Raw genomic sequence first — 18,923 nt, 5'->3', positions numbered from 1 at the left:
CAAAAGAAAAAGGAAGAAAGAAAAGTAGTTAGGTAAGGATGCATGCCAACTCTAATCACCGCTACTGTCTTATCTCTCCTTTGCATTTCTGATATAAATTTTGGAGAAGAAGAACAAAGTCAAAGGTATTCAATCAAGCTTAAGTTTTGGAAGCTTTATTCTTCTTTAAAAAGGGTAAATAGAAATTGAAGCAAAGAAAGTGAGCACAATGTTTGGGTCTTCATAACTTTCGAACTTAACCTTCTTCTCCTTCATGGTTTTACATTGAATTTTCTGTTCTTCAGTTTGATCTTTCTTTGTTTTTTATCAATGGAAGAAGTGAGGTATCAATAAAAGTCGTTAAGAAAAAAGGCAAAGAGAGTATTCATGGAGAAAAGTCAAAAAATTATTTCAATTTCTTTTGTATGTATTTCTGTTTTGTATTCATGATCTTGAGAGGATTCCCTTGCTAAGTTGGGTGAGCACTTAGTGGTTGAAAGTCTAGGGAGTAAACCTAGCTAAATCAAGCTTAAGTAGAAGTTTGGTTTGTCCCGAATAGGATTGAGCACAATTCTAGGAAATTGGTGATTGTAATATTTGTGAAAGATAGTGAAAATTCCAACATAGTTGTGGTAGAGAATGGATGTAAGTCATATTACACATAGTGGTTGAACGAGGATATATGGCTGTGCATTTTTTTTCTCTATTTTGTTTCTGCTTTTTCATTCGAAGAGACAAAATAAAATTATCTCCTGCTTAATCTATCTCACAAAAGTCACTATAATTGAGAGTATCTAAAAGCAATGAGTTTGCTATGTTCCTAATCTATCGTGAAGAGACAAAACAAAATTGTCTCTTGTATTATTAACTTAGTAGAGTCAACAGCAACTTAGTTCTGAATCTAGTTTAAAGTTAAAGTGAACGAGTTTAAAAGAGACCATAGATTCAAGCCCCCTTCTCTAAGCCATTGATAACCTTCACATCCTAATAATGCTTTTAGAGTGTTGGTAGAGTGATTAGTATGATAGTATGTTTGTTATGCATCAATCTTTATCTTTTATGTCTCTTTGTTTCTATTAGGTTTTTCCTCTTGAAATTTAGTAAAAGTCAATTGTTATGCTAGTATAAATTCTCTTAATGAATCTATGAGTTTTGAATGTATTATCCGTAATTCAGATGATGGTTGGTTGAAAGGTTACACAGGAATGTTAGTCTTTTGCATGCAGAACTCCGTGCTATATAGAGGGGTTTAATTGTTGGCTTCTAGAAAGTTAGACGTGAAACTGATTGCTTAAATACTTTTTTGATGATGCATAAGAGGAATTTTACTGATATTATTATAGAGCAGAACTTGGTGACTAAGATTCAAGAAACTTTGAATAGGAACTAGAAGGCTAGTGTCATGTTGATTAAAAGAACAACTAACAATGTAGTTGATCTTATTGCTAGAACTACAACCTCGGACGAAAATCTCTAAAAAGAATGGCTTCAGCCTTAGAGTCACCATAATCATCTTATAAACTTAGACAGGAATCTGGCCAATTAGTTTGGCCCATTCCTTTTTTCTTCTCTACCTTCTTCTGTTATTTTTTTTTATTTATCTTTAGTCACCAAAAAATATAGCATGTCAATGAAACATGGACAAACCATATTCTGTCATATGCTACTATTGTGTACATTATCATGCTATGTGTCACTATATGACATGTCATCATCGAATTACATTACATGTAACAGCATTATATTCTTACACATGGCATTGACGATCCATATTAGTATGCAACATCAACATGCTGTTAATAAAAAATAGTCGATTAACCAGCGTGAGTCACAATCATAGGGATGGTAATGGGTACTCATGGAGGTGTCCATAGGTACCTCTCTCCCACTCTTTGTCCCCATTTTAAAAAATGCCCCTGTCCTTGGCCCATCTTCGTCACAAATTCTTGTTTGATTGTCTTTGCTGGAAAGACAAATACTCGTGAATACTCATGGATATTTATTTTAAAAACTTTAAAAATAAATTAATACAAAAAATAACATAATCCAATACCATTCAATACAATTTAACATGATGTAATACAATTGAAATAAAATTTAATATAATCTAATATACACATTAAATATTTAACATACACAATAAAAAGATAGTATAAAATAGTTTCTAACATAATAAAACACTAACATAAATAAGATCATTATAATAAATCCACCTTTGCGTAGATTTAACAGGTCCCATAGGGCGGGTAATTATAACTCTGTCTCCATCCCATTTTTTCGTGGGGGTAGCTCTTCGTCCAAATGAGAATTTTGTAGGTCCCTATTTATTTTTTCGTTGCGGGTATTCTATATAGATACCCACTTTTGCAAGTTTTTTGTCATTCATAATCATGAATGTCAACTTGAAGGATAAATTGAGTAAATTGAAAATTTGAAGACTAATTTAAAGCGCGAGCACAACTGCAGAAACCAATCCAATTAGTAATATGTCAATCATAAAATAAGTATGATATTATCCATCAACTCTAGATGAAAAGTTGATATTATCCTTTAACGGTTGACTTCTTTCTAACATCGAATATTTGTGTCAAATTTTTGACACAATCATAGTTCTGAGAACTTAACCAAATTGGCCAGTTCAATTAAGTTAATAAAAAATTAATCATCAAATTGGTCCAATTCAAGTAAAAAATAATAGACAATGAATCGAAAAATCGGTCAAAATCAATTAATTGGTTAAACCAATGTGATTTTTAGCAGTTAACTAGTTTAAAATAATAAAAGACAAAAAATATTTTTTTAAAAAAATATATTTTATACCTAAATATGTTATTTTATTATGTTCAATTCAAATACGATTAAACCTTAGTTAAACCTTTAACCCTTTAAAGTTTTAGCTCAATTAATTTAATGACGAATTTAATTTTTAGAACCTTGATGAGCAGGATACATATGTATTCAAATTATTACATTTGCATAACCTAAGTTTTCTTTCTTTGGAATAAATGTTTTATGTTATGGATTTTGTTCTTTTCGAGGTTTAAATCACTTCTAATTTTTCTTCTACCATATCACCTATAAACCTCATTTCTTGATTTTTCTTCTACTAATATTATTTGTAAAATACCTCAATCTACCATTTAATGTTGTTATATATCCATCAGCTGTATACATAATATTTTCAGTTTTGTGATTACTCTCATATCGCAAAATTTGTGAGAGAATTCATACTCTATTTATATAGACCAATATAATATAGACAGATGGGGCCATTAATTCCACTTAGTTAATAATCTAAATCATTTTAAAAAATTAAAATTTAATGTATTTTAAAGATATACTAAATATTATGTGTGCAAATACTAATACATATACACCGTTCACCATACATGATTAATCATAGTTAAATAATTTATTTTATTAAAATTTATATAAAATAAAAATAAAAAATTCATCTTTTTCCTCTTCAGACAACACTTTTCCCTAAAAAAACGAAACACCCTCATACTCAAAGAAACACTTCACCTAAATCTGAATCTTTACCGGCAGTTCTGCTATCACCGCTTACCAACACCGTCATATTCCTTCCGTCTTTCACCCCTTTATCTATCTCTCTCACGTTCTTGGCCTCTGTGACCCCCTGTTTGCACTGCCCCTGTGTCCGCCTCCTCTACCAGCATCATCGCGTCTCTCAATCACTGTCTCTCATGTCCTCTGCCTCCGTGATCCCCTGTTCGTACTATCCTTGTATCTGCCTCCTCCACTAGCGTTGTTGCAACTCGCCGCTGCTCGCGGTGGCCACTGCATCCTCCGTCACTACCGGCAGCACTCTATTTCTCCCTCCTGAGCCAGGGACACATAGCCAACGGTGATATTAGATTAGGTTTTCATCCTTCAAAATGTTCTCTGAACTTGTTTTGTGCTATTATCTGGGCTTGTTTTGCACCCTCTGGTTCAAACCATGAATTGTATTTGGTTGACTCTCTTTTTGTAATTACAATCCATGAGTAGTGCAATTAATTAGTTTCTAATAATAATTACATGTATAATTTTAATATGTATATCCTTTCCAATTATTTCTTCAAAATTTGAACATATTTTTTAGAGTAGTGCGACTAATTAGTTTCTAATAATAATTACATGCGTCCATATATAAACACTTAGAATTCAATTGATGGTTTATGCACTATAGAATTTAAAAATGGTTTATGTGTCTCATGGGCTTTAGACCTCATTCATAATGGATATATATATCCTTTGCTGCATTTGAGTATTTTTGTTATGGGAGTTTTTGAATTTGACAGATCATAATTGCTTGATTTATGATTTTTTTCGTTTGCTTTTATTTTTTTTAGGTTATTTTTTTTGTAAAATTTGTTAGTATCTTAATTAATTATTTTTATCATTTGTTTTTTGAATAGAATTTCATCATAAGTATGAACATCGATGACAATAAATTTTTAGAAGAGTCTATTGAATGTGATGAGTTGTGTTTTGGGTATGATAGTAGTTCTGATAAAGAGGAGGAAGATATTATCAACAATGAGAAAAAAGTTAGTGAATTTATAGAGGTGTCGAATTGTAGCTACAAAATTCAAGAAGTTGAGAAGAAGTTAAATGAACTAAGCTATGATGACATGTAAGGTATTGAGTTTAACACTGTTGAACAATGTTGTTATTTCTATAGAAATTATGCTAGAATACTGATGAGCGGATAATTTATACGCTTTTCGGCATTATTTTTAGTATGTTTTTAGTAGGATCTAGTTACTTTTAGGGATGTTTTCATTAGTTTTTATGTTAAATTCACATTTCTGGACTTTACTATGAGATTGTGTGTTTTTCTGTGATTTCAGGTATTTTCTGGCTGAAATTGAGGGACTTGAGCAGAAATCAGATTCAGAGGTTGAAGAAGGACTGCTGATGCTGTTGGATTCTGACCTCCCTGCACTCAAAATGGATTTTCTGGAGCTACAGAACTCGAAATGGCGCGCTTCCAATTGCACTGGAAAGTAGACATCCAGGGCTTTCCAGCCATATATAATAGTCCATACTTTGTCCAAGAATTGACGACGTAAACTGGCGTTCAACGCCAGCTTTCTACCCAAATCTGGCGTCCAGCGCCAGAAAAGGATCCAAAACCAGAGTTGAACGCCCAAACTGGCACAAAAACTGGCGTTCAACTCCACAAATGGCCTCTGCACGTGCAACACTTAAGCTCATCCCAAACACACACCAAGTGGGCCCCGGAAGTGGATTTATACATCAAATACTTACTCATGTAAACCCTAGTAGCTAGTTTATTATAAATAGGACCTCTTACTATTGTATTAGGCATCCTGGATTGTATTTGGATCCTGTGATCTCGTTTAGGGGGCTGGCCATCTCGGCCATGCCTGGACCTTCCACTTATGTATTTTCAACGGTAGAGTTTCTACACTCCATAGATTAAGGTGTGGAGCTCTGCTGTTCCTCAAAGATTAATGCAAAGTACTACTGTTTTCTATTCAATTCTTCTTATTTCTCTTCTAAGATATCCATTCGCACCCAAGAACGTGATGAAGGTGATGATTATGTGTGACGCTCATCATCCTTCTCCCTTATGAACGCGTGCCTGACAAACACTTCTGTTCTACATGAATTAAGCTAGAATGAATATCTCTTAGATCTCCTAACCAGAATCTTCGTGGCGTAAGCTAGAATGATGGCGGCATTCAAGAGAATCCGGAAAGTCTAAACCTTGTCTGTGGTATTCCAAGTAGGATTCAATGATTGAATGACTGTGACGAGCTCCGAACTCGCGATTGCAGGGCGTTAGTGACAGACGCAAAAGGATAGTAAATCCTATTCCGGCATGATCGAGAACCGACAGATGAATAGCCGTGCCGTGACAGGGTGCGTGAGCATATTATTCACTGAGAGGATAAGATGAAGCCATTGACAAGGGTGATGCCTCCAGACGATTAGCCGTGCCGTGACAGGGCATTGGATCATTTTCCCGTGAGATGACCGAAAGTAGCCATTGACAGTGGTGATGTATCACATAAAGCCAGCCATGGAAAGGAGTAAGACTGATTGGATGAAGATAGCAGGAAAGCAGAGGTTCAGAGGAACAAAAAGCATCTCCATTCGCTTATCTAAAATTCCTACTAATGATTTACATAAGTATCTCTATCCCTATTCTATTATTTATTATTCGAAAACTCCATGATCACTTTATATCTGCCTGACTGAGATTTACAAGGTGACCATAGCTTGCTTCATACCAACAATCTCCGTGGGATTCGACCCTTACTCACGTAAGGTATTACTTGGACGACCCAGTGCACTTGCTAGTTAGTTGTATCGAAGTTGTGACAATCATGAATTAAGATCAGAGCACCAAGCTTTGGAGCCATTACCAGGATTTGTTCGAGCCTGGAGATCACAATTTCGTGCACCAAGTTTTTGGCGCCGTTGCCGGGGATTGTTCGAGTTTGGACAACTGACGGTTCATCTTGTTGCTCAGATTAGGTAATTTTCTTTTTGTTTTCTTTTCAAAAATTTTTCAAAAATATTTCAAAATTTTCTCACTTGTTTTCGAAAAAAAAAATGTTTTCAAAAATATTAATTTTATTCAAGATTTTTAAGAATGAATTCTAGTGTTTCATGGAGCATGTGAAGCCTGGCTGGCTGTAAAGCCATGTCTAAATTCTTTTGGACTGAGGCTTCCAAACCATCAGAGGTAAGTTACATACTTGGTAAATGATGAGCAGCAATTTGCTATCAAGATCAATATACTCTGATGTTAAATGCTGAAGCTTGGCTGGCCATTGGCCATGTCTAGTGTTTTGGACTGGAGCTTTCTTTGAAAGCTTGGCTGGCTAGTGAGCCATGTCTAATTCCTGGACTGAAGCTTTAGACTAAGAATGCAAGATTCCTGGAATTCATATTAAAAATTTTGGAATCCTTATTTTTTCTTTTTCATATAATTTTCGAAAAAAAAAAGAAAAAAATCCAAAAAAATTTAGAAAATCATAAAAATCAAAAACAATTTTCTGTTTCTTGTTTGAGTCTTGAGTCACATTATAAGTTTGGTGTCACTTGCATATGCATCTTGCATTTTTTCGAAAATATCATGCATTCATAGTGTTCTTCATGATCTTCAAGTTATTCTTGGTAAGTCTTCTTGTTTGATCTTGATGATTTTTTGTTTTGTGTCTTATCATGTTTATCATATGCATTCTTGAATTCTTAGTGCCTAAGCATTAAAGAATTCTAAGTTTGGTGTCTTGCATGTTTTCTTTGCATTAAAAACTTTTCAAAATTGTGTCTTGATGTTCATCATGATCTTCAAAGTGTTCTTGGTGTTCATCTTGACATTCATAGCATTCTTGCATGCATCACATGTTTTGATCTAAAAATTTCATGCATTGCATCATTTTAGTGTTTTTCTCTTGCATCATAAAAATTCAAAAATAAAAAAAAAATATCTTTCCCTTTTTCTCTCATCAAATTCGAAAATTTGGGTTGACTCTTTCAAAAATTTTTAAAATCAAGTTGTTTCTTATGAGTCAAATCAAATTTTCAATTTGAAAATCTTATCTTTTTCAAAAATCAAATCTTTTTCAAAATTCTTAGTTATTTTCGAAAATTTCAAAAATATTTTTCAAAAATCTTTTTCTTATTTTTATACCAAATTTTCGAAAATAACATAATCAATTAATGTTTTGATTCAAAAATTTGAAGTTTGTTACTTGCTTGTTAAGAAAGATTCAAACTTTAAGTTCTAGAATCATATCTTGTGATTTCTTATGAATCAAGTCATTAATTGTGATTTTAAAAATCAAATCTTTTTTTCAAAAACAAATTTCTATCATATCTTTTCAAAAATATCTTCTTATCTTATCTTTTTAAAAAAAAAATATCTTTTCAAAATATCTTTTCTAACTTCCTAACTTCTTATCTTTTCAAAATTTGTTTCAACTAACTAACTAACTTTTTGTTTGTTTCTTAACTTTTTCAAAACTACCTAACTAACTCTCTCTCTCTAATTTTCGAAAATATCTTCCCTCTTTTTCAAAAATTTCTTTTTAATTAACTAATTATTTTTATTTTTTATTTTTAATTTCAAAAATTTTCGAAAAAAAAAATACTAACAATTTTCAAAAACCATTTTCAAAAATCACTAACTCCTTTTCAAAAATTTTCGAAAATTTCCTCCCCCATCTCATTCTATTTATTCATTCATATCCTAACATCTCATCTCACCTCTCTTCCATCCTCACAGTTGTGTTTCTTCCATTATATTACATTCTTTGTCTCTCCCTCTTCTTCTACTCACACAGGGATCCCTATACTGTGGTATAAAGGATCTCTATTATTATTATTATTTTTCTGTGCCTTCTTCTTTGTCATATGAGCAGGAGCAAGGATAAGAACACTCTTGTGGAAGCAGATCCAGAACCTGAAAGGACTCTGAAGAGAAAATTAAGAGAAGCTAAAATACAACAATCCAGAGATAACCTTTCAGAAATTTTCGAACAGGAAAAGGAGATGGCAGCCGAAAATAATAATAATGTAAGGAAGATGCTTGGTGACTTTACTGCACCTAATTCCAATTTACATGGAAGAAGCATCTCCATTCCTGCCATTGGAGCAAACAACTTTGAGCTGAAACCTCAGTTAGTTTCTCTGATGCAGCAGAACTGCAAGTTTTATAGACTTCCATCTGAAGATCCTTTTCAGTTCTTAACTGAATTCTTGCAAATATGTGATACTGTTAAGACTAATGGAGTAGATCCTGAAGTCTACAGGCTCATGCTTTTCCCTTTTGCTGTAAGAGACAGAGCTAGATTATGGTTGGATTCTCAACCTAAAGACAGCCTGAACTCTTGGGATAAGCTGGTCACGGCTTTCTTAGCCAAGTACTTTCCTCCTCAAAAGCTGAGCAAGCTTAGAGCTGATGTTCAAACCTTCAGACAGAAAGAAGGTGAATCCCTCTATGAAGCTTGGGAAAGATACAAACAGTTGACCAAAAAGTGTCCTTCTGACATGCTTTCAGAATGGACCATCCTGGATATATTCTATGATGATTTATCTGAGCTATCAAAGATGTCACTGGACACTTCTGCAGGTGGATCCATTCATCTAAAGAAAACGCCTGCAGAAGCTCAAGAACTCATTGACATGGTTGCTAATAACCAGTTCATGTACACTTCTGAAAGGAATCCTGTGAGTAATGGGACGCCTATGAAGAAGGGAGTTCTTGAAGTTGATACTCTGAATGCCATATTGGCTCAGAATAAAATATTGACTCAGCAAGTCAATATGATCTCTCAGAGTCTGCATGGAATGCAAGCTGCATCCAACAGTACTCAAGAGGCATCTTCTGAAGAAGAAGCTTATGATCCTGAGAACCCTGCAATAGCAGAGGTAAATTACTTAGGTGAACCTTATGGAAACACCTATAACTCAACATGGAGAAATCATCCAAATTTCTCATGGAAGGATCAAAAGCCCCAACAAGGCTTTAATAATGGTGGAAAAAACAGGTTTAGCAATAGCAAACCTTTTCCATCATCCACTCAGCAACAGACAGAGAACTCTGAACAAAATGCTTCTAATTTAGCAAATCTAGTCTCTGATCTATCTAAGGCCACTGTAAGTTTCATGAATGAAACAAGGTCTTCCATTAGAAATCTGGAAGCACAAGTGGGCCAGCTGAGTAAAAGGATCACTGAAATCCCTCCTAGTACTCTCCCAAGCAATACAGAAGAGAACCCAAAAGGAGAGTGCAAGGCCATTGACATAAGCACCATGGACGAACCTGTGAGGAGAGGAGAGGACGTGAATCCCAAGGAGGAAGACCCCCTGGGACGTCCAGTGGTCAATAAGGAGCTTCCCTCTGAGGAACCAAAGGAATCTGAGACTCATCTAGAGACCATAGAGATTCCATTGAACCTCCTTATGCCCTTCATGAGCTCTGATGAGTATTCCTCTTCTGAAGAGAATGAGGATGTTACTGAAGAGAAAACTGCCAAGTTTCTTGGTGCAATCATGAAGCTAAATGCCAAATTATTTGGCATTGATACTTGGGAAGTTGAACCTCCCTTGTTCATCAATGAACTAAGTGATCTGGATCAACTGACATTGCCTCAGAAGAAACAGGATCCTGGAAAGTTCATAATACCCTGTACCATAGGCACCATGATCTTTAAGGCTCTGTGTGACCTTGGTTCAGGAATAAACCTCATGCCCCTCTCTGTAATAGAGAAACTGGGAATCTATGGGGTGCAAGCTGCTAAAATCTCACTAGAGATGGCAGACAGCTCAAGAAAACAGGCTTATGGACAAGTAGAAGATGTATTAGTAAAGGTTGAGGGCCTTTACATACCTACTGATTTCATAGTTCTGGATACTGGAAAGGAAGAGGATGAATCCATCATCCTAGGAAGACCTTTCCTGGCCACAGCAAGAGCTGTGATTGATGTTGACAGAGGTGAAATATTCCTTCAATGGAATGAGAACTCCCTTGTGTTTAAAACTCAAGGATCTCCCTCTGCAACCATGGAGAGGAAGCAGAAAAAGCTTCTCTCCAAGCAGAGTCAACCAGAGCCCCCACAGTCAAACTCCAAGTTTGGTGTTGGGAGGCCATAACCAAACTCTAAGTTTGGTGTTGAACTCCCATATCCAAACTCTAAGTTTGGTGTTGGAGAGTCTCAACAAAGCTCTGCACATCTGTGAGGCTCCATGAGAGCCCACTGTCAAGCTATTGACATTAAAGAAGCGCTTGTTGGGAGGCAACCCAATGTTTATTTATCTAACTATATTTTTCTTAGTTATGTGTCTTTATAGGTTCATGATAATGAGGAGTCACAAAATAAATATAAAAATTGAAAACGGAATCAAAAACAGCAGAAGAAAAATCACACCCTGGAGGAGCATCTGTCTGGCGTTCAAATGCCAGAACAGAGCATAGTTCTGGCGCTGAACGCCCAGAATGGGAGCATCCTGGCGCTGAACACCCAGAACAAGCATGGTTCTGGCGTTCAACGCCAGAAATGGCAGCAAAGGGGCGTTGAACGCCCAAAATGGGCACCAACCTGGCGCTGAACGCCCAGAGTTGTGTGCAAGGGCATTTTACATGCCTAAATTGGTGCAGGGATGTAAATGCCTTGACACCTCAGGATCTGTGGACCCCACAGGATCATCTCAGGATCTGTGGACCCCACAGGATCCCCGCCTACCTCATCATCTCTCTTTCCATTCATGATCATCCCTTCTTTTTTTCCATTTACCACTCACATCCATACACCCACTACCTTCAAAAATTCAACATCTCTCTCCCACCCAATCCCACCCATATGGCCGAATACACACTCACATCCATCTCCTCCATATCTTCTTCTTATTCTTCTATTCTTTCTTCTTTTGCTCGAGGGCGAGCAACATTCTAAGTTTGGTGTGGTAAAAGCATAGCTTTTTTGTTTTTTCCATAACCATTGATGGCACCTAAGGCCAGAGAAACCTCTAGAAAGAGGAAAGGGAAGACAAAAGCTTCCATCAAGGGTCTATAGCTCAGTGGTAGAACATTTGACTGCAAATCAAGAGATCCCTGAGATACCTCAAGGGATACATTTTCTTCCACACAATTATTGGAAGCAACTAAGGGTGGAACACCAAGAGCACTCCATCATCCTTCATGAAATCAGAGAAGATCTAAAAGCACTGAAGGAGGAGCAACAAAGGCAAGGAAGAGACATAGAAGAGCTCAAGGACATCATTGATTCCTCAAGAAGGAAATGCCACCATCACTAAGGTGGATTCATTCCTTGTTCTTAATTCTTCTGTTTTTCGTTTTCTATGTTATGTACTTATCTGTGTTTGTATCTTCATTACATGATCATTAGTAGTTAGTAACTTTGTCTTAAAGTTATAAATGTCCTATGAATCCATCACCTCTCTTAAATGAAAAATGTTTTAATTCAAAAGAATAAGAAGTACATGAGTTTCGAATTTATCCTTGAACTTAGCTTAATTATTTTGATGTGGTGACAATGCTTCTTGTTTTCTGAATGAATGCTTGAACAGTGCATATGTCTTTTGAAGTTGTTGTTTAAGAATGTTAAATATGTTGGCTCTTGAAAGAATGATGACTAGGAGACATGTTATTTGATAATCTGAAAAATCATAAAAATGATTCTTGAAGCAAGAAAAAGCAGCAAAGAACAAAGCTTGCAGAAAAAAAAAAGAAGAAAAAATAGAAAAAAAAAATAATAATTAGAAAGAAAAAGAAAAAGCAAGCAGAAAAAGCCAATAACCCTTAAAACCAAAAGGCAAGGGCAAATAAAAAGGATCCCAAGGCTTTGAGCATCAGTGGATAGGAGGGCCTAAAGGAATAAAATCCTGGTCTAAGCGACTAAACCAAGCTGTCCTAACCATGTGCTTGTGGCGTGTAGGTGTCAAGTGAAAACTTGAGACTGAGCGGTTAAAGTCAAGGTCCAAAGCAAAAAAAAGAGTGTGCTTAAGAACCCTGGGCACCTCTAATTGGGGACTTTAGCAAAGCTGAGTCACAATCTGAAAAGGTTCACCCAATTATGTGTCTGTGGCATTTATGTATCCGGTGGTAATACTGGAAAACAAAGTGCTTAGGGCCACGGCCAAGACTCATAAAGAAGCTGTGTTCAAGAATCATCATACTGAACTAGGACAGTCAATAACACTATTCGAAATCTGAAGTTCCTATAGATGCCAATCATTCTAAACTTCAATGGATAAAGTGAGATGCCAAAACTATTCAAGAGGCAAAAAGCTATAAGTCCCGCTCATATGATTGGAGCTCTGTTTCACTGATAGTTTGGAATTTATAGTATATTCTCTTCTTTTTATCCTATTTGATTTTCAGTTGCTTGGGGACAAGCAACAATTTAAGTTTGGTGTTGTGATGAGCGGATAATTTATACGCTTTTCGGCATTGTTTTTAGTATGTTTTTAGTAGGATCTAGTTACTTTTAGGGATGTTTTCATTAGTTTTTATGTTAAATTCACATTTCTGGACTTTACTATGAGATTGTGTGTTTTTCTGTGATTTCAGGTATTTTCTGGCTGAAATTGAGGGACTTGAGCAGAAATCAGATTCAGAGGTTGAAGAATGACTGCTGATGCTGTTGGATTCTGACCTCTCTGCACTCAAAATGGATTTTCTGGAGCTACAGAACTCGAAATGGCGCGCTTCCAATTGCATTGGAAAGTAGACATCCAGGGCTTTCCAGCAATATATAATAGTCCATACTTTGTCCAAGAATTGACGACGTAAACTGGCGTTCAACACCAGCTTTCTACCCAAATCTGGCGTCCAGCGCCAGAAAAGGATCCAAAACCAGAGTTGAACGCCCAAACTGGCACAAAAACTGGCGTTCAACTCCACAAATGGCCTCTGCACGTGCAACACTTAAGCTCATCCCAAACACACACCAAGTGGGCCCCGGAAGTGGATTTATACATCAAATACTTACTCATGTAAACCCTAGTAGCTAGTTTATTATAAATAGGACCTCTTACTATTGTATTAGGCATCCTGGATTGTATTTGGATCCTGTGATCTCGCTTAGGGGGCTGGCCATCTCGGCCATGCCTGGACCTTCCACTTATGTATTTTCAACGGTAGAGTTTCTACACTCCATAGATTAAGGTGTGGAGCTCTGCTGTTCCTCAAAGATTAATGCAAAGTACTACTGTTTTCTATTCAATTCTTCTTATTTCTCTTCTAAGATATCCATTCGCACCCAAGAACGTGATGAAGGTGATGATTATGTGTGACGCTCATCATCCTTCTCCCTTATGAACGCGTGCCTGACAAACACTTCTGTTCTACATGAATTAAGCTAGAATGAATATCTCTTAGATCTCCTAACCAGAATCTTCGTGGCGTAAGCTAGAATGATGGCGGCATTCAAGAGAATCCGGAAAGTCTAAACCTTGTCTGTGGTATTCCAAGTAGGATTCAATGATTGAATGACTGTGACGAGCTCCGAACTCGCGATTGCAGGGCGTTAGTGACAGACGCAAAAGGATAGTAAATCCTATTCCGGCATGATCGAGAACCGACAGATGAATAGCCGTGCCGTGACAGGGTGCGTGAGCATATTATTCACTGAGAGGATAAGATGAAGCCATTGACAAGGGTGATGCCTCCAGACGATTAGCCGTGCCGTGACAGGGCATTGGATCATTTTCCCGTGAGATGACCGAAAGTAGCCATTGACAGTGGTGATGTATCACATAAAGCCAGCCATGGAAAGGAGTAAGACTGATTGGATGAAGATAGCAGGAAAGCAGAGGTTCAGAGGAACAAAAAGCATCTCCATTCGCTTATCTAAAATTCCTACCAATGATTTACATAAGTATCTCTATCCCTATTCTATTATTTATTATTCGAAAACTCCATGATCACTTTATATCTGCCTGACTGAGATTTACAAGGTGACCATAGCTTGCTTCATACCAACAATCTCCGTGGGATTCGACCCTTACTCACGTAAGGTATTACTTGGACGACCCAGTGCACTTGCTGGTTAGTTGTATCGAAGTTGTGACAATCATGAATTAAGATCAGAGCACCAAGCTTTGGAGCCATTACCAGGATTTGTTCGAGCCTGGAGATCACAATTTCGTGCACCAAATACACGGTTTTATTGCGAGGCTTGACGGAAAAGAACAAGATTTCAATGGAAACATTAATATGCGATGGATAGTTTGTAATAGAGAAGGTACATGACTACATGAAGAAAAAAGTACTTGGAGATGGAGAATTAAAAAAAGGATCATAAGCCAATCACACGTGTAAGTGTCAAGCAAAGATTACATCTTACCTTATCCCACCTAAGTATATCCAATTTGTTCTGGCATATTGAACTATGATCGACGCTAATAAAGCACAGGCTAATAGTTTGTATTTTTATGGTGTTAGAACTTGTCATATAATAGGGTTCATGATGGTGCAAAAAGAAGGTCCAAACAGGACAATATTCACAAAGAAAGATCTATACAATCATTTTGATAGATCGAGGCGCACAAAAATAAAAGATGGTGATGCACATGCAGCAGTGAGTTACCTAATTTCTAAGGTAGATGAACCCACTATTGCAAGAGAAGTTTACTTTGAAAGATGATAAGCTTGATAATTTAGTGTGAGCTGATGAGTTTAACATAACTGATTATCAATGTTTTGGTGATGTGTTGGCCTTCGACATGACATACCAGAAAACAAATACAATAGGTCGTTGGTTGTCTTCACAGGAACAAATCATCATGGACAAACATGCATTATTAGTTGCGGTTTATTATCCGATGAAAAGTGTGAAACCTATGTTTTGGTGTTGAAGATGTTCATGGAGATAATGGGTAATAAACAACCTATAGTCGTGGTGATAGATGAAGATCTTACAATGAGGGAAGACACATCAAATTACTAGCAACAAGTTTAATCCATAACCTAAAAGTGATGAACATGTTAATAATTGATTTGGTAATTACTAAAAGAGAGTCAACCAAATACAATTCATGGTTTGAACCAGAGGGTGCAAAACAAGTCTAGATAATAGCGCAAAACAAGTTCAGAGAATATTTTGAAGTGACAGATGACTCAATGGCCACGACAAGCAGCGGTGAGATGCGACGACACTGGTGGAGGAGGCGGACATAGGGGCGGTGCAAACAGGGGTCACGGTGGCAAAGGACGTGAGAGACTGTGATGAGACGCAACAGCGCTGGTGGAGGAGGCGGACACACGGGAGGTGCAAACATGGATCACGGAGGCCAAAGACATGAGAGAGATATATGAAAGCGTGAAAGACGGAAGGGATATGACAGTGTTGGTGAGCGGTGGTGGCAGAGCTGCCAGCGAAGGTTCAGATCTGGGAGAGGTTTTTCTCCGAGTGTGAGGGTGTTTAGTTTTTGAAAGGAAGGTATTGTTTGAGAAAGAAAAATAGGATTTTTTATTTTTTTTTGTTCTATATAAATTATAATAAAATAAAATATTTAATAATGATTAATCATGTATGGTTAATGGTATATATGTATCGATATTTGTATATAAATAATATTTAATACACTTTTAGAATACATTAAATTTTAATTTTTTTAAATTGTTTAATTATTAGCTGAATGAGACTAATAACGCCACGTGTTTATATTGTATTGATCCACATAAATGGGATATGAATTCTCTCACAAATCTTGGGATATGAGAGTAATCACCTTCAAATTTATATAACATACATGTCGAACACAACTATTTACTTTTTTTTTTCGCGTGTGTAACCAATTCATATCCATCTCTCCTCTTTACTTCACACCATTGATTTACTAGAGCTTTGATTTACTTCCAAACATTTTAAAAATTTTCATGTCCTTTAATTTCAAATAGACTAAAAAATAGCAAAAAACATCATTTTTCTTTTAAATAACTATTTGTACCAATGAACTTTATAAACATTGACCAAAGTATCCATCAAATAAAAAAACTAATGTTATATCCATAAAAGATGAATTTTATGTGACAAAAATATCCAAATCCTAATTTTTTTGTTAATTTTTTAATAAAATTCCCAAATTATTACTATCCTTTATCTTCAACCTCAACTCCACCAATATTTCTTCTTACCCAAAGATCAAATTTTCACATTTCTCTATTACATAACCGCTCGTCCTCCTATCCTGGCGGCAGAATTCAACTTTGATAGCAACTGTTCCTCCTCTTACATAACTGCCCCTTCAAACTCTCAATGTTTCAGCAACTTCTTTTTCAGTGCTCCCACAAGCCCCACTAGAATCTCCACCTTCATCAACAATAATATTCCACTTTCTTCTTCTCTTATTCACAACCACCATCAACATGAACAAGAATTTCAATTCAATTTCAACAGCCACCTCGAACCACCTTCCCTTTCTGCCAATGAACTCTTCGATGATGGAAAGATCCTCCCTTTAGAATTATAATCCAGACTCATTGCTTCGAGTAGCAAACTGCTTTCTCCATATCGCAAGAGCAAAAGCTTCGATCCTGCAACCGCCGCCATGGAAGACGAAGAGAAAAAAACCACCAACGTGAAGAAGAGAGGAGAGAGCTTTCTCTGGTAAAAAAGGAAGTAGATAACTATCTCCATTAAGAGTTCCAGACATCATCAACAATAGTAACCGCAACAAATTCTTCTTCTTCTTCTTCAAGAAACAATACAAAGCCTTCACATGCATTGTTCTTATCTTCAATCTCGTTCACGAGAGGGTACCCAAAATGGAGGTTAAAGGATTTTCTTCTCTTCAGGAGCGCCGCAGAAGGAAGAGTCATTGATAAAGACCATCTGAGAAAGAAGTACGAGGTTTTGTCCAAAGATAAATGTGGTGGTAATGAAGGGATGTGAAAGTTTGAGATTTGGGAAAGAGTAGATGGTAGTGGAGGTGAGGTTGAAGATAAAAAGTCGGATAATTTTAGAATTTTATTAAAAAGTTAACAAAAATTTAAAATTTGAGTATTTTTGTCACACAGAATCCATCTTTTATGGGTATAACATTAGTTTTCTTCTTTGATTAGTACTTTTGTTAACGTTCGTAAAATTTATTATTACAAATAGTTATTTTTTCTTTCTTTTTTTTGTTGTCATCTTGATGCAAGAAATTTTTAAACCATATTTTAATATCCATCACTCCTAAAATATATGTCACAGACGGTGAATATGACATATTATGAAGAAGAAATTATATGAGGGCGAGTTGTGGTGAATGAGTTGAGTGATATGCGAATAGTAACCATGGATGACAGTGAGAGAGGGTGAGCGGGGGGTTGAATGCGAGAGGAATAAGGTTGGCAATGGGTAGGGTTGGAAGTGAGTCAAGCCAGCTTATAAGCCAGCTCGAACTCGACTTTTTTAATAGCTCGATAAGCTCAGCTCGTGAGCTGATGAGTCGAGCTTGAACCTGGAATTGAGCTCATAAATTAAATGAGTCGAGTTTGAACTTGGATAAATTCAGCTTATTAACTCGTGAGTTAGCTCAATTATATATATATATATATATATATATATATATATATATATAAAATTATTAATACACATATCCTATATACATTTAGTATGTACTTTTAATATTATATATATACATATAAAATAGTAATATATAATTTTATATATATTAATATTCTTCTTTAAAATTTTATAATTATTTTTTATATGATTTTGATGTAGGACATAAATAAAAAATTCATAATTAATAGATACACAATATATAAAATTAATATTTTTTAATATATATAAGTTATAATTTATTAATATAGAATTATAGATTATGTTCCTGTTATTTAAGCCAGCTCGGGAGCTTGAGTCGGCTCATGAGCTTTCGGTGAACCAAGTTTGAGCTTAAGAAATAGGCTCGATTGTTAATGAGTTGAGTCATGAGCCGAACTTAACTTTCGTGAGTCGAGTTTGAATTTGGTCTAACTCGACTCAACTCGACTCAGCTCAACTCACTTCCAGCCCTAATAATGAGTAGGATAAGATTTAAGCTCAACTTTAACTCTATCTACTAATTGAAAATATCTCTAAAGTTTAGAATTCCACGTCCCAAACTCTATTGACACCCTAAAGACCAACATTCGATCTTATTCCACCTTATCCACACAAAAAATATTAAAAAAAGAATTTAATCATACAATCTTTAATAAACATACTAATAATATAAAAACTACCAGATTAAGTTCATATTAAAATTAAAACAATAAAATCATCACGTTAAAATTACAAACGACACAAACATCAATTTGTAATCAGGTTCATGTTAAAATTAATAACACAAACAATATTAAAATGATCAGTTTAGTGGTTTAGAAAAATTATACAAAACAAAAAAAAGTGTGTTTGATTTCACAATTCACAGTAAATATATCATTTTTTTTTATAAAATATACTAAT

General features: G+C 35.6%; 1 non-coding gene across 1 annotated transcript; it reads right to left on the bottom strand.

Moving 5' to 3' along the window:
- Positions 1-8,910: 8,910 nt before the first annotated feature.
- LOC112773616 (small nucleolar RNA R71) lies at positions 8,911-9,018 on the bottom strand. Its single transcript, XR_003188158.1, has one exon. It is a non-coding gene; the product is annotated as a small nucleolar RNA R71 (small nucleolar RNA).
- Between the last annotated feature and the right edge of the window lie 9,905 nt (positions 9,019-18,923).

Source organism: Arachis hypogaea, chromosome 18, assembly GCF_003086295.3.
Source record: "Arachis hypogaea cultivar Tifrunner chromosome 18, arahy.Tifrunner.gnm2.J5K5, whole genome shotgun sequence".
Taxonomy (NCBI): domain Eukaryota; kingdom Viridiplantae; phylum Streptophyta; class Magnoliopsida; order Fabales; family Fabaceae; genus Arachis; species Arachis hypogaea.
Note: the sequence above shows the minus strand (reverse complement) of the source record. Positions and strands in the feature narration are given on the sequence as shown.